At 37.2% G+C, this 16,909-nt stretch overlaps 1 long non-coding RNA gene across 1 annotated transcript; it reads left to right on the forward strand.

The window, feature by feature from the left end:
• The first annotated feature begins 3,608 nt into the window (after window positions 1–3,608).
• Window positions 3,609–16,909, forward strand: LOC134844304 (uncharacterized). Its single transcript, XR_010162674.1, has 2 exons — window positions 3,609–4,076; window positions 16,570–16,909. It is a non-coding gene; the product is annotated as an uncharacterized LOC134844304 (long non-coding RNA).

The raw sequence follows: 16,909 nt of genomic DNA on the forward strand, positions 1-16,909 counted from the left end.
CAAGATGAGGTCCTCTGGTGTACCTCCCGCCATGCACCAATCAAAAAACAACCACCCCTCAGTCCTGAAAAAGGGATTTGCCAGCAAAGTTTCGCGGAGGAGGAAGTTCTCATCTTATTTTCGATTCACTTTTGTAGGAGCTTCTCCCATGCTCTGGCTTGCTGATTCATCTGCTCCAGCTTGTTTATGTCTGCTTTTGTTGCGTTTCCCAACTTAAACAGGCGTATTAGACAATTGTATAGTTCTTTTTTGTATCCAGAGCTATCTGCCATGAGCATGCTGTATTTGATGACAAGTTCTTTTCCAAAGGATCTTCCGCGACTTGCCTCCCAATCTGTTGATATTGGCTAGAGACCCGCTCCGTGCTCACAATCACTTCCCACGCTTGTCCGTTCGTAGAGACGGCTTAATCTTCACACGCTGTGGTTTAAGATCTTGCTCTGTTATTGGCTCTAGACTCGACTTTTTCTCTCTTGTCAGTGTGGCACGTTCCAGCTTTCTAAAATTGGAGTCCCTGTATCCCGAGGTCTTCAATCTGCTTAGTGGCCTTGGGGATACCTCTGTCATTTTCCTCTTCAAAACTGCTTCTGCAGATGGACTGTTGTCTTCTGTCTCATGTTTCCTCTTGATGGGCCTTGGCTCTTTAGGCAAAGGTGTAGACTCCACAACCACCGACTGTGCCGTTTTCTCAAGAACTTGTGCACCTTCCTTTCCTTCTCCAAGCTCCCCTAGCCCCCATCTAGCCTTTTTTTACATGATTTGGGGTTTTGTTGGTCTAGTCTTCCGGATGTGAACCATCTTGTTGAGTAACTCCTCTCTTGCTTTTTTATCCAGTCCAGATCCCTTAGAATAGATTCTCCGAACTCCATCACTATTTCCATCACCACAGCTCTTTCTTGAACTCCTCGACATCAACCCATCTCACTTTTTTTCGATTGAACTGTTCTCCCATTCTTCCGATGTCAGAATGCTCAGAAACGCCGTCTTACTTCCCTCAAAGTCATTATCCTCCTTGCTGTTGTCTGGTCACGTTCTCCTCGCGTCCTTTCCAGACTTGTCTTCAGTTACATGGTATCTCGCTATTCTGCTTCCATCTGCTGCGCCCGGATCATAGAGGGAGGTTTAGCGGCCGATTGCTCCTCAGGTCTTGTCGTCGGTTGCTTGGGGAGAGGGAATTCCCCGGCAACATATTTAGTGAGGTTGCTCATCCTGGGTCTCTGGCCGAGTCATATCCCCTCAATCCACTCAGTTGACCTTCTCGTTTTCGCTCTCATTGCGCTTCCGTTTTCTTGAGTAATTTTCAGTTTCCTTTTTACGGTTTTTCTCAATATCAATTTGAAAAACAAAGGTATTCAATTACTTTTTCTTTATCGGACTCAGCACCATTTGTTTTCTCCATCAAAGAAGATTAATCATGCTAAGAAACTTGAAGACGTCATCAATAAATTTTTTCATGAAGTTTAAATTCATTGAAGGAGTTTTTCAATTGTTATATAACAGCGCCCGGTGTGAGTGAATCAAGCATGTGGTTGGTACCAAAAACCCACTGATACCGGCACCATACTAAATTTCAGAGGCTCCGCACCTTTGCAGTACAAAAGAAACGTTTTTGAAGGGACGGTTCATAGGGCTTTCAGAATCACCTCAATATGGGAATATTTTGACCGGGCATTGGAAAAAAATCGGACGCAATGGACTGAAAATCAATATCTAAGAAATTGGTCTGACAGGGTAGTGTTTGAAACTCTTAACAAGATCATTGAGGGAAAGAAAAATTTAGAGATGAAGGCATCAGAACCGAGAAATGATAAATGGTTAAAAGACTCACCACTCCTTCTTACAATGCAATATCGAGGCAATCCATCTCAACTGTTAGCTGCAAAGTTTCGGCTAATATCTGTGGCACAAATAATTTTTACAACAAGAAAACTGATAACATGCTTGCCATCCCTCAAAACTTCCTTTGCTCGTGAACTGAGATCCAAAGTGGTGTACAACCTTACATGTAGTGGATGTAACTCCACCTATGTCGGCCAGACAGTCAGACATTTAGCCACGAGGGTCGATGAACACCGCAAAGGGGACTCCCCAGTAGGACAACACTTATTAGAATAAATTAAGGAGGTAGGCGGTACCGTTGAGCTGAAGTCAGAGATTATAGACCAAACACTCATAAGCTACTGACACTAGAGGTTTTGAATATTCGGAGGGAGAGGCCAAAGATCAACACACGCGATGAATTCAGAAGACGGGAATTAACACTAAACTTATAGTCCATGTATAACATGGCTAAAAATTAGAAAATTGACCGGTCAGAATCAAAAATATTCCCCAATCGAAATTTTATAACCATGAAAGAACAAAAAACTAAAAAATCTCAAAAATTTAAAGGAAAATGTTATTCATGATTACATAATTATATTATGTAATTACAGTTGTTCAAACTTGAATGGTTAAAAATTTTTAGAGCCTTTTCAGACATGTTTCTCATTTTTCAGATCTTTGGTTGTTCTGTAAATATTGTAAAAAAATTTAATCCTGATGATGCACAAAATGTGCGAAAACGTTTGAATTAACATTTTAAATTTCTTATACTCTCTTGAGTACTCGGACATCTGAGATAGCTGTATTAACATAATTGTCCAGCTCTTAATCATTACTTATTGTCCTATTGTTCCTTTATTAACAAATTTTACATCAACGCATAACGGACACTGAAACCATTGGGTTTTCTTGGAGTCGGTAAGAGAAATATTTACACAACTGATATGATACCAACTAGAACAACAATCACATCCAATCCAATTTATCAGTCCTGAAGGTTTTCAGCAATCTTGACTCAGCATAAAGGTAAAAAAAAGGATTTTGACTGGACTTTAGGGGACTGAACCAACCCATGATAAGCGGTTAGTGGGAATTTTATAAATCGGCAAATATAAAGAAATTAAAGACAATTAATTTAATTTAAGTTCTAAAATCGATTTACAAAATCGAAAACAATAAACAATCTCACCCGAGCTAAGTAGGTCCAGCGGTGCACCACCTGACTCTTCAAGCCAGTTCAAGTTTCCCACCTCCCCACAGAAAGCCACTTGACAGACCTGTCTCTAAAATACCTCAGAGGGCGCTCCACAAACAGGCACAAACATCAATTATAACAAATCTATTTAATAAGTTTATCCCAGCAATTAGGCTCCTGAATTAAATAACATCAATTTTGTTTTCAGATAATGAGAAGCTAGGACCTGAGGGAAAGAGTTGATCAATCCCCGATGGATATGATGATTTTTATCTACTAAATAAAAACAATAGTAAAATGAAAAACAATATTAAACTGGCTTTGGTAGAGACGGATAATAAGTAGTAGGCCTGGTTTTAGGAGTGACTTCGTGGTCTGGAGATACTGAGACCCAGCTATGAGCTCACTATTTTTGCATGTAACTAAATTAATTTGGCCGATAGCCTTAAATAGTAACGACTTTGTCGTCCCGATGTTAATGGACCACACATTGAACTGGCTTTGGTGGAGACGGCTAAAAGCAGGTGAAGCTGTGTTTAGACGCTAGCCATTCGTTTTAGGACCTAGTTTGTTTTAGGACCTACTTTGTTTTCCGTCGGTAAGTACTTCCGGGCGAATGTTATATATATGCCTCCGTTTAGGAATTGTGCCTTCCTCTATGTATATTCCAAAGAGTTGTTGACTACGCTATTTGATGAAGGAAGAGGGATGTCTATTCGGTTATGTAAGTAAACCTGAAAATTCAAGCCCAAGTTCAATCTCAAATTGCAATTTTGTACATGGATGGAAAGATAGAAGCCGGTGTTTTTCTCAGAAATGGCTCAAAACTCATTTTTAATTTCAGACTAAATGAAATTTTTGCCGAACCTATTGGGCTTTCTCGAGCCCCTGGGCTACCGGTCACCCGAAAAAGAAGGAGACTTCAATTTACTTCAAGACATACAAACACGTACCCTTACATATGCTTCGCTTCCGGCAGCGCTTGCATTGCACTATTCCGCGAACTACTGGTTTTCAAGAAATCCCAACATGTACCACAAAAGCTATATATTGATGGGTTTGTTCTATGAAATACTGAAATTATAGCATTGTAGTAGTTCTCTTTTTAGTAGAATACTCATTTCCGTGCAAAGGAAGAAAAAACATACGAAGTAAAATTTATTGCATCTATATCTGTCAATCTAAGAGTTTTCACAAAACTTGAAATTATCATCTCTGTAGTGAGACTCTCTCAGGGTACTCTCAGGAGTTGCGAATTTTGCCGCCAAACATGACTGCTCAAATCTGTGTAGTTTTGGAGATATGACGTTTTTTTATGATTTTCTCTGAAAATTTCAAAAAAAAGTTAAATGTTAAAAATTCCAAAAGTTTGAAAATCTCAATCCTACTATTGGAATTTGTGAGGGTACTCTCAGCGGGTTTCGAATCTTTCCTCTGAATATGAATGCTCAATTTCTTGTAGTTTTCGAGATATGACATTTTTTTAGGTTTTTTTTTCAAAATTTTTCAGAAAATTAGGTATAAAAATTTTCACAAAACTTGAAATTATCATCTTTGTAGTGAGACTCTGTCAGGGTACTCTCAGGAGTTGCGAGTTTTTGCCGCCAATTGTGACTGCTCAAATCTGTGTAGTTTTCGAGATATGACGTTTTTTATGATTTTCTTCGAAATTTTTTAAAAAAGTTAACTGTTAAAAAATTCCAAAAGTTTGAAGATCTCAATCCTATTGTTGGAATCTGTGAGGGTACTCTCAGCGGGTTTCGAATCTTGCCTCTGAATATGAATGCTCAATTTTTTGTAGTTTTCGAGATGCGAAATTTTTTGCTTCCCAATTTGATGGCTGAAATCATTGTAGTTTTCCAGATACGACGTTTTTTGTGATTTTTTCAAAAAAAAAATTCAGGAAAATTAAATAATTTTTTTTTTCAAAGTGTGAATTTCGTAACCTGTATTAGGGGGGCTGTAACAGAGTAATCTCAGGAGTTGCAATTTTGGCCTCCTATTAAAATGCCCAAATCATTTTTGCTTAGGAGATACGACGATTTTTGTGATTTTTTTTGGAAATTTTCAGAAAACTCCAATTACCAAAAAAAATCGTTAAAGTGAAATTCCCAGTCCTGTAGTTGTGTACTTTTGCTTGGTATTTGATTGCGAATATTGCTTGGTAGTTTTTGAGATGTGAATACTTTTTCTCCAGAAAACTGAAGGTGAATGTTCTCAAAATTTGAATTTCCCAACGTTGTAGTTGGGTACTATAAGAATACTCTCAGGAGTTGAAAATCTTGCGTCCAAATGCGACTGCTCAATTGCTTTCAGTTTCCCAGATGTGACGTTTCTTAGTTCGTTTTAAGTTTTTCGAAGACTTTATATAAAAGTTTTATGGTTCTTCAAAATGTGTATAAAAAACTTGAATAAAAAACTTTGCAAAATTTGTAATTACGAACCCTGTAACTGAATGCTGTCAATGTACACTCAAAGAATAGTTTTTTGAGCTGTTGAAAATTTGAAGCACCGGAGGTGCGGTATATGCTAGTTGTATTTAGGATATGTTGTATTATTTTCAAAAAACTAAGATCTTGAAAACTCCACAGAAGAGAAATTCTGAACTTCATTTCGGGGTGCCCTCAAGGTACTCCTAAGAGGTTCTTATCTGGCTTTCAAATTTGAATTCGGTTGCTCAAGACCTTTTACTCTGGGATGATCTCATGGTAGCAGTTGCAGATACGGCTTACTAGGTTTCATTGCGGAAATTGTTGTGTTTTTCGAGATATGATGGTTTCCGCAGAGGCTAGCTAGCCAACAGAGGGTAGGACTCAATACGAAATTTAGAGCCGGTCATCGCCGCCAAGCGCGATCACCGGCTCAACGCATTTTACTTATCGAGACATGGCGTCTTTATGAGTTTTCGAAACTTCCAAAAAACAAATTTCAAAAGTTTCTCAAAATTGGAGTATGTTGACCTTTGGGATGATCTCATGGTAGCAGTTGCAAATACGGCTTTCATTGCGCAAATAGTTGTATTTCGAGATGTGATGTTTTTTTTGCGTGAGTTGAACAATTTTGCAAGAGTTATTTTGAAAACTGCGGTTAGCGTAACTAAACAAAACTAAAGATGTTACCAAATGTCAAACCCTAGTCTCTGCTAGATATGCTAGTTTTTTCATCATCAGTGAATTGTTTAATGTTATCGAGCAAATTTTTATATTTTGATATGATCACAAAATTAGAGAATATGTCATCTAATAAATGAAACTCCGTATCTTCCTTCTCGTAATCAGGACAGTCAGGTGACTCTATCTTCCCCATTCTGTGTTGCGAAGCAAAGCAGTGACAAAGCAGCTGATCTTTTATCAACTTTGACAGTGTGCTGTCTTGTCAGTTTACTCAGTCCTACCGGTTCAACTTGTTATACTCTTTTTTAAAATCCGCGTCCTCCTTTTTCTTAGCTCTTCTAACAGTTGATTTAGCTGAACTGAGCGTAATTGGTAGCTCCGACTGCTAGCTTCTGCTTTAATTATGGCCTTGTTCATTTCCTTTTATCCCGCAGTGTGCTGGAAACCACATAGAAGTCACTGTCTTCAGTAAGTATAGCTGTCTCCAATTCTGGATTTAAGTGATTGACTCTTGACAAGTAAGTCCCCTCTTGAAGGCATTAGCAGATCCAGTACAAAGAAGTATAGGTTTCCAGCACAGTACTCCAAAGCAGTGTTTTGCTGTCATCTCAGCTTGAAAACGTGAACAGCATCTCCCAGACGGTGCTCGAATAACAGCACTCCACAACAAGGTAGTCTTACTAGACCCACAGCCTCTTATCTATCTGTTGTTCCTACAGACCGATCAGTTCAGATGCTGATGTCAAAGTCTTCGAGTGAGTTTTAAATCTCAATCGCGTTCTGCTTCCTAGCATCGTCCGACAGACTCTTCGAACACTCTTCTGTGGCGTCCGTCAAAGGCTACTACCCATCTCAGCCAGCCATCGATCATTCGGCAATCTACCCGGCAGTCCAACCACCTTTTCAGTCAGTCATGCAGTCATTCATTATCGATCTAGCCATCAATTTTAATTTCGATCCGTCTCGGAGCCATCGAATTGTCTATGATCGTTTCAAAGACCGGGAGTCAAACATCTGCCAGGACATTAACTTTTTCCAGCTTCAAATTTTCTTCTTTCTCAAAAATGATGCAAAAAAATGTTGAAATTTTGTTTCGCAAGTGGATTTTAATTTTAAGATTTCCCAGCGGAACAAAAATTTCAGCTTTTGATCCAGTTCTTTCACGTTTTGTTGGGGAATGCTTCCTCATTCTTCCGAGTACTGAAAGTATTCGATGCAAAATCAGGTACCACAAATGGCCAATGTATTGGGTCGATTGATAAATAAAAAAGCTATTTCAATGGTTTAGCGTGTATTGCAATGGTTAAGGTTTTATTTTCGATTTTCCAGTTTAAATTCAGCGTTTATTTCATCAAGTTTGAAATTAGCAACCCAATAGTAGGACATTGTCAGAGTTTTCCCAGGTTTTGCGATTCTGGCCTCCATAGATGAATAAACCAAATCCTTTTAGTTTACGAGATAAGCAATTTTCGAGATTTTTCAAAATTTTCTAGAAAATTTAATTTTGAAAACTTCTCAATTTTTGAAATTTTCACCCTGTAGCTGGGTGCTTTCGGGTTACTCTCAGGGGTTGCGAATCTTGCCTCAACTCTCACTGCTCAAATCCTTGTAGTTTTCGAGATATGACGTTTTTTTTTTTTTTTCAAAGAATTTTCAAAAACTTAGATATAAGAGTTTTCACATAACTTGAAATTATCATCTCTGTAGTGAGACTCTCTCAGGGTACTCTCAGGTGTTGCGAATTTTGCTATTTGGCGGCAAAATTCGCTACTCCTGAGAGTACCCTGAGAGAGTCTCACTACAGAGATGATAATTTCAAGTTTTGTGAAAACTCTTATATCTGAGTTTTTGAAAATTCTTTGAAAAAAAAAAAAAAAAACGTCATATCTCGAAAACTACAAGGATTTGAGCAGTGAGAGTTGAGGCAAGATTCGCAACCCCTGAGAGTAACCCGAAAGCACCCAGCTACAGGGTGAAAATTTCAAAAATTGAGAAGTTTTCAAAATTAAGTTTTCTAGAAAATTTTGAAAAATCTCGAAAATTGCTTATCTCGTAAACTAAAAGGATTTGGTTTATTCATCTATGGAGGCCAGAATCGCAAAACCTGGGAAAACTCTGAAAATGTCCTTCTATTGGGTTGCTAATTTCAAACTTGATGAAATAAACGCTGAATTTAAATCTGCGTAGTTTTCGAGATATGACGTTTTTTATGATTTTCTCCTGATAAATAAAAAAGCTATTTCCGCTGTAATTGAAATAACATAAAGAAATTTCGGTTTCGATAGAAGCGGATTTGAAGTTTTGATTTTCAGTCTAATTTCAATGAGCGAGTACGTCTTTATCTTTGAAATCGGGTTTTAGTCTTTTTTTCCCGTAAACAACTTTATCCACAGGACTCGTCTGCTGGACTCATCCCTGCATTGTTTCATTGTATTCAAATTTCTTAACTTTCACGGTCAACTTAGCTTAGAGGTAACGAATATGCTGGGGACGCCACAGGTCTTGGGTTCGAATCTGACCAGGGCTGTTTTTTTTTCAAACGAGAAACATTCCGTTTCAAATAAAATTCTCGGCAAATTTTTTCTCTGCTTCCTTATCTGTTGTCGGCTTAGTTGTCACATCTCGAAATTGTTTTTTTTTCTGCGCGATTTTTTATGCTGTTTTTTGGGGTTGGTTTACGCCTATAAATTGTAATTTTACTTACTTTGACTTCGTTTTCCCTTCCTGGTTTTTTTTGTTTCGCTAAAAAAATTCCTCGGCCCAATATATTTCGGCTTATTTTTCATCGTCGTAATGACCTAATTTTGAGCCGTTTCAAGATGAACTCAATTTTAGCTCTCTACTCCGCCTTTTTCAAGTTGGTTGTATGTTTACCAATTTATTTTTTGAAATTTCATTTTTTTTTTCGTTTTGGAAACTTTTTTCATTTTTTGCAAAAGGTTTATTTCTCAAACTTCTGATTTTCAAAAAATCATTATCAATTGAAAGACCGCTTACTCGCCTGTGTGCCTGCTTTCCCCTCTCGAGTTTTTTTTACCTGGCCTCTCTGTCTACAGCTTTCGAAGAAGTGTGGTGGATTATTTGACCCATATTTTTGAGTTCTTTTGTTTTCTCGAAAACTACCTGTCAAATAAGAGTTTTTGGTTTCAATGAAAAGAACTCTTTTGAAAATCCCCGGCAGAAGTGGCTACGCCCAATTTTTTTCTGCACCTAATTTGAATTTCCCAACGTTGTAGTTGGGTACTATAAGAATACTCTCAGGAGTTGAAAATCTTGCGTCCAAATGCGACTGCTCAATTGCTTTCAGTTTCCCAGATGTGACGTTTCTTAGTTCGTTTTAAGTTTTTCGAAGACTTTATATAAAAGTTTTATGGTTCTTCAAAATGTGTATAAAAAACTTGAATAAAAAACTTTGCAAAATTTGTAATTACGAACCCTGTAACTGAATGCTGTCAATGTACACTCAAAGAATAGTTTTTTGAGCTGTTGAAAATTTGAAGCACCGGAGGTGCGGTATATGCTAGTTGTATTTAGGATATGTTGTATTATTTTCAAAAAACTAAGATCTTGAAAACTCCACAGAAGAGAAATTCTGAACTTCATTTCGGGGTGCCCTCAAGGTACTCCTAAGAGGTTCTTATCTGGCTTTCAAATTTGAATTCGGTTGCTCAAGACCTTTTACTCTGGGATGATCTCATGGTAGCAGTTGCAGATACGGCTTACTAGGTTTCATTGCGGAAATTGTTGTGTTTTTCGAGATATGATGGTTTCCGCAGAGGCTAGCTAGCCAACAGAGGGTAGGACTCAATACGAAATTTAGAGCCGGTCATCGCCGCCAAGCGCGATCACCGGCTCAACGCATTTTACTTATCGAGACATGGCGTCTTTATGAGTTTTCGAAACTTCCAAAAAACAAATTTCAAAAGTTTCTCAAAATTGGAGTATGTTGACCTTTGGGATGATCTCATGGTAGCAGTTGCAAATACGGCTTTCATTGCGCAAATAGTTGTATTTCGAGATGTGATGTTTTTTTTGCGTGAGTTGAACAATTTTGCAAGAGTTATTTTGAAAACTGCGGTTAGCGTAACTAAACAAAACTAAAGATGTTACCAAATGTCAAACCCTAGTCTCTGCTAGATATGCTAGTTTTTTCATCATCAGTGAATTGTTTAATGTTATCGAGCAAATTTTTATATTTTGATATGATCACAAAATTAGAGAATATGTCATCTAATAAATGAAACTCCGTATCTTCCTTCTCGTAATCAGGACAGTCAGGTGACTCTATCTTCCCCATTCTGTGTTGCGAAGCAAAGCAGTGACAAAGCAGCTGATCTTTTATCAACTTTGACAGTGTGCTGTCTTGTCAGTTTACTCAGTCCTACCGGTTCAACTTGTTATACTCTTTTTTAAAATCCGCGTCCTCCTTTTTCTTAGCTCTTCTAACAGTTGATTTAGCTGAACTGAGCGTAATTGGTAGCTCCGACTGCTAGCTTCTGCTTTAATTATGGCCTTGTTCATTTCCTTTTATCCCGCAGTGTGCTGGAAACCACATAGAAGTCACTGTCTTCAGTAAGTATAGCTGTCTCCAATTCTGGATTTAAGTGATTGACTCTTGACAAGTAAGTCCCCTCTTGAAGGCATTAGCAGATCCAGTACAAAGAAGTATAGGTTTCCAGCACAGTACTCCAAAGCAGTGTTTTGCTGTCATCTCAGCTTGAAAACGTGAACAGCATCTCCCAGACGGTGCTCGAATAACAGCACTCCACAACAAGGTAGTCTTACTAGACCCACAGCCTCTTATCTATCTGTTGTTCCTACAGACCGATCAGTTCAGATGCTGATGTCAAAGTCTTCGAGTGAGTTTTAAATCTCAATCGCGTTCTGCTTCCTAGCATCGTCCGACAGACTCTTCGAACACTCTTCTGTGGCGTCCGTCAAAGGCTACTACCCATCTCAGCCAGCCATCGATCATTCGGCAATCTACCCGGCAGTCCAACCACCTTTTCAGTCAGTCATGCAGTCATTCATTATCGATCTAGCCATCAATTTTAATTTCGATCCGTCTCGGAGCCATCGAATTGTCTATGATCGTTTCAAAGACCGGGAGTCAAACATCTGCCAGGACATTAACTTTTTCCAGCTTCAAATTTTCTTCTTTCTCAAAAATGATGCAAAAAAATGTTGAAATTTTGTTTCGCAAGTGGATTTTAATTTTAAGATTTCCCAGCGGAACAAAAATTTCAGCTTTTGATCCAGTTCTTTCACGTTTTGTTGGGGAATGCTTCCTCATTCTTCCGAGTACTGAAAGTATTCGATGCAAAATCAGGTACCACAAATGGCCAATGTATTGGGTCGATTGATAAATAAAAAAGCTATTTCAATGGTTTAGCGTGTATTGCAATGGTTAAGGTTTTATTTTCGATTTTCCAGTTTAAATTCAGCGTTTATTTCATCAAGTTTGAAATTAGCAACCCAATAGTAGGACATTGTCAGAGTTTTCCCAGGTTTTGCGATTCTGGCCTCCATAGATGAATAAACCAAATCCTTTTAGTTTACGAGATAAGCAATTTTCGAGATTTTTCAAAATTTTCTAGAAAATTTAATTTTGAAAACTTCTCAATTTTTGAAATTTTCACCCTGTAGCTGGGTGCTTTCGGGTTACTCTCAGGGGTTGCGAATCTTGCCTCAACTCTCACTGCTCAAATCCTTGTAGTTTTCGAGATATGACGTTTTTTTTTTTTTTTCAAAGAATTTTCAAAAACTTAGATATAAGAGTTTTCACATAACTTGAAATTATCATCTCTGTAGTGAGACTCTCTCAGGGTACTCTCAGGTGTTGCGAATTTTGCTATTTGGCGGCAAAATTCGCTACTCCTGAGAGTACCCTGAGAGAGTCTCACTACAGAGATGATAATTTCAAGTTTTGTGAAAACTCTTATATCTGAGTTTTTGAAAATTCTTTGAAAAAAAAAAAAAAAAACGTCATATCTCGAAAACTACAAGGATTTGAGCAGTGAGAGTTGAGGCAAGATTCGCAACCCCTGAGAGTAACCCGAAAGCACCCAGCTACAGGGTGAAAATTTCAAAAATTGAGAAGTTTTCAAAATTAAGTTTTCTAGAAAATTTTGAAAAATCTCGAAAATTGCTTATCTCGTAAACTAAAAGGATTTGGTTTATTCATCTATGGAGGCCAGAATCGCAAAACCTGGGAAAACTCTGAAAATGTCCTTCTATTGGGTTGCTAATTTCAAACTTGATGAAATAAACGCTGAATTTAAATCTGCGTAGTTTTCGAGATATGACGTTTTTTATGATTTTCTCCTGATAAATAAAAAAGCTATTTCCGCTGTAATTGAAATAACATAAAGAAATTTCGGTTTCGATAGAAGCGGATTTGAAGTTTTGATTTTCAGTCTAATTTCAATGAGCGAGTACGTCTTTATCTTTGAAATCGGGTTTTAGTCTTTTTTTCCCGTAAACAACTTTATCCACAGGACTCGTCTGCTGGACTCATCCCTGCATTGTTTCATTGTATTCAAATTTCTTAACTTTCACGGTCAACTTAGCTTAGAGGTAACGAATATGCTGGGGACGCCACAGGTCTTGGGTTCGAATCTGACCAGGGCTGTTTTTTTTTCAAACGAGAAACATTCCGTTTCAAATAAAATTCTCGGCAAATTTTTTCTCTGCTTCCTTATCTGTTGTCGGCTTAGTTGTCACATCTCGAAATTGTTTTTTTTTCTGCGCGATTTTTTATGCTGTTTTTTGGGGTTGGTTTACGCCTATAAATTGTAATTTTACTTACTTTGACTTCGTTTTCCCTTCCTGGTTTTTTTTGTTTCGCTAAAAAAATTCCTCGGCCCAATATATTTCGGCTTATTTTTCATCGTCGTAATGACCTAATTTTGAGCCGTTTCAAGATGAACTCAATTTTAGCTCTCTACTCCGCCTTTTTCAAGTTGGTTGTATGTTTACCAATTTATTTTTTGAAATTTCATTTTTTTTTTCGTTTTGGAAACTTTTTTCATTTTTTGCAAAAGGTTTATTTCTCAAACTTCTGATTTTCAAAAAATCATTATCAATTGAAAGACCGCTTACTCGCCTGTGTGCCTGCTTTCCCCTCTCGAGTTTTTTTTACCTGGCCTCTCTGTCTACAGCTTTCGAAGAAGTGTGGTGGATTATTTGACCCATATTTTTGAGTTCTTTTGTTTTCTCGAAAACTACCTGTCAAATAAGAGTTTTTGGTTTCAATGAAAAGAACTCTTTTGAAAATCCCCGGCAGAAGTGGCTACGCCCAATTTTTTTCTGCACCTAAATTATGGCCCTCGGAATAGTCAAATTTTTGATTTTAAGTGTTGTGTGAACTAACTTCTCAAATCTGATATTGTGGGTCCAATGAGATAACGGGTAGTGGGTAGCGCCTCTGTGTTAGGCACACTAACAAAACGTTTCACACAAGAAGTTGTCGCCCTCTGAAGATTCGAATTTATGATTTTTTGATCGTTTCAAACTTTTTACCCTTGCCAAGCAAGGGCATTGTAACCGGGTACTAGACTTTTTTCACGTAAACAATTTTGTCCACAGGACTCATCTGAACGTCTGGACTCATTTTTACCTTGTTTCCTAATGCGCTCAATTTTCTTAGCGTTCCTGGCCAATTTAGCTTGGAGGTAACAAATGGCCTGGGACGGCAAAGGTCCTCGGTTCGAGTCTGACCAGGAGCTGTTTTTTTTTTCAAACGGGAAATATTCAGTTTCAAAAAAAGTTGTCGGCCAGTTATTTGTCTGCTTATCTGATATCGGCTGAGCTGTCACATCTTGGAATATTTTTTTCTATGCTTATTTTTTAATGCTGTGATTAATGCCTACCTTATGATTTTACATAGCTTATTCGGCAAAAATCATTTCGACCTATTTTTTCATCGGTTTAGTGACCTAACTTGGGACGTTTCAAGATCAACACAATTGTAGCATTCGCCTCCGTACTTTTGGAGTTGACTATGTTTATCAATCTGTTTGTTGAAATTTCGTTTTTTTCGGAAAATTTTTTCTATTTTTCCAAAAAAACTAATTTTTTTCAGAATTTTCTCTTGATTTTCAAAAAGAGGAATCAATTTAAAGACCGCTTTTTTTCTGTGTGCCTGCATACTCCCCTAGAATATTTTACTTGACCCCTTGTCTACAGCCTTCGTGGAGGAATGTTGAACCCATATTTTTTCATTTTCTCGAAAACTACCGGTCTCAAATATAATTTTTTGGAGTCAATGGTTAGTATTGTTTGAAAGCTTCCCTGCATAAGTAGCTACGACCAAGTTTTTATGCAAATAAAGTTGTGGCCCCTCGGAATAGTCAAATTTTGACCGTTTTGTGGATATTTTCGACTGTTCTCGAAAACTTGCCTCTCAAATCTGATATTGTGAGTTCAATGAGATAACACGTAGTGGGGAGCTTCTCCTGTTTTGTTTGACATCAACAAAAATTTACACAAGATGTTATCGCCCTCTGTTTTTGATTTTTTGACCGTTTTTTCTAAACTTTGAATATTTTCGAAAACTACTCTGCCATAGTTGAGATTTTGGGGTTCAGTTATCAAAAAGGGCTTCGGCAAGTTCATTTGTTTCTGCGAGTACGCTCAAGTTTTTTTACTCCAGAAGTTTTGGCCCTGGAAAAGTATAAATCTTGATTTTGTGACCGTTTTTTTTGGAAGTTTTTGGTTTTTCTGGAAAACGTCTCTCTCAAATCTGATATTGTGGCTTCAATGAGATAGCGAGTAGTGGGAAGCTTCGTTGCATTAGCTGAAACTAACAAAAAGTTTCACACAAGAAGTTATCATTCTCTGAAAAGTCAAATATTTGATATCTTTTCTGAAACTTTTTGAATATTCTCGAAAACTACCTTGCCATACTTGAGATTTTAGGGTTCAATTATCAAAAAGGGCCTCGGCAAGTTAATTTGTTACTGCGACTACACCCAAGTTTTTTTTACTCCAAAAGTTTTGGCCCTGGAAAACTATTAATCTTGATTTTGTGAATTTTTTGGAAGTTTTTGATGTTTCTCGAAAACTACTCTCTCAAATCTGATATTGTGGTTTCAATAAGATAACGAGTAGTGGGAAGCTTCTCTGCATTAGCTGAAACTAACAAAAAGCTTTACACAAGATGTTATCACCCTCTGAAAAGTCAAATCTTTGTTTTTTTGACCTTTTTCTTAAACTTTTTGATTCTTCTCGAAAACTACCCTGCCCTACCTGAGATTTTTGGTTCAATTCTCAGAACAGGTTTTGGGAAGTTCATTCGTTTATGCGACTACGTACAATTTTTTTGACTCCAAAAAGTAAAATTTTGCCCCTCCGAAAAGTAAACCTGATTTTGTGACCGTTTTTTCATGAGAAATTGCAGGTTGCGTTTTTCGTTTCTGAATAACGTTTCTGCATAATTTTTCCACACAAAAAAGCTATGATTTTTGGAATCGTCAAATTTTTTATTTGTTGATCGTGTTTTTTTACTCTCCTCGCTAACTACCAAATCTGATAATATAGGTTTAATCGAATGAACAGGTTGTTGAAAGCTTTTCTTCAAAATTACCCTTGCCCAGTTTGTTAAAAAAAGTAATGGACTTCAAACAAGTCAAAGACAGTTTTTTGGAAACTTATTGACTTCACGCGAAAGCTACCGGACCAATTCTCAGGTTGTGTTCACTCTAGAAACCCGCCTTCGGAAATCTTCTCTGCTTAAGCTGTCATAGCCTGCTGTTTGCATATAATTAATTTGGATTTTGGAAAGTCTTTTGAGCGTTTTTTAGAACTTTCGACCGTTTTCTAGAAACTTTTTGAATTTTCTTAGAATTTACACAATCAAATCTGAGATGAAGTTTCATTGAAAGAACGGATTGCGATAATTGTTCCTGCAGAACGAGCGTTTCCATAATTTTCTTTAAGAGAAATTGTATATCCTTGGGAAAATTGGTTATCTCGAAGTTTCTTTTTCTTTCTTATTTTAGTAGAGAAACTAATGTTTTAGGCAAACTCCAATTTTTGAAATCACACTTTTCGTGCCGTATCAGTATTGCTATTGAACACGTATTCATACTATATTAAACGCATACCTCCATTTTTTATTGAGACCTACGAAAAATTTGGTTCATCTAGTTTTTTTTTTCAATATCTAAATTTTTTTCGACCTATATTTTTTTATGTTTGTATTGTATCGCAAGTGGTGTGAAGCTCCGGTTCTCCTCCGTGTAAACTATTTGAAAGGTTTCCTATAAGCGGTGAAAAATTTAGTTTTTTCATGGAAAACTAGTTTTCGAAGCTTAATACAGCGATTCCTCGGCAAAAAAAAACGGGAAAAAATCAAAATAGGATTCTGTGGACATTTATATGCACGTGCGCTGTTTATCAATAGTCTTTTGCTTATAAATTTTGGTGTTTGTCTAGGTGTCTGGAGGTTGCCAATAATTGCGTTCTGTGTGTATTCAGCTGCCAAACCTCTGGACAAGAAACGCAGAGACATGATTATAATGAAAGACGCAGCTGTTGCACAAATGGTGCAGAGACATCCGGAGGAGTTCAGAGATATCCTAGAAAGAAAAAAGACGTATGCTCGACACTTTACTGATTATAGTCAGATTCTGTATATGTAATTGAATTTGAATGTACTGAAGAAAACTGGCTAAGCACTGTAGAACACAGAGGTATTAAAGTTGAGATGATAAATAGCATCACTTTTAAAAATAACTTTTGTTACATAGAGCTTGAATTAAAATTGAGTTGAGAA

The sequence above is a fragment of the Symsagittifera roscoffensis genome, chromosome 4, assembly GCF_963678635.1.
Source record: "Symsagittifera roscoffensis chromosome 4, txSymRosc1.1, whole genome shotgun sequence".
In the NCBI taxonomy this organism is placed as follows: Eukaryota; Metazoa; Xenacoelomorpha; order Acoela; family Convolutidae; genus Symsagittifera; species Symsagittifera roscoffensis.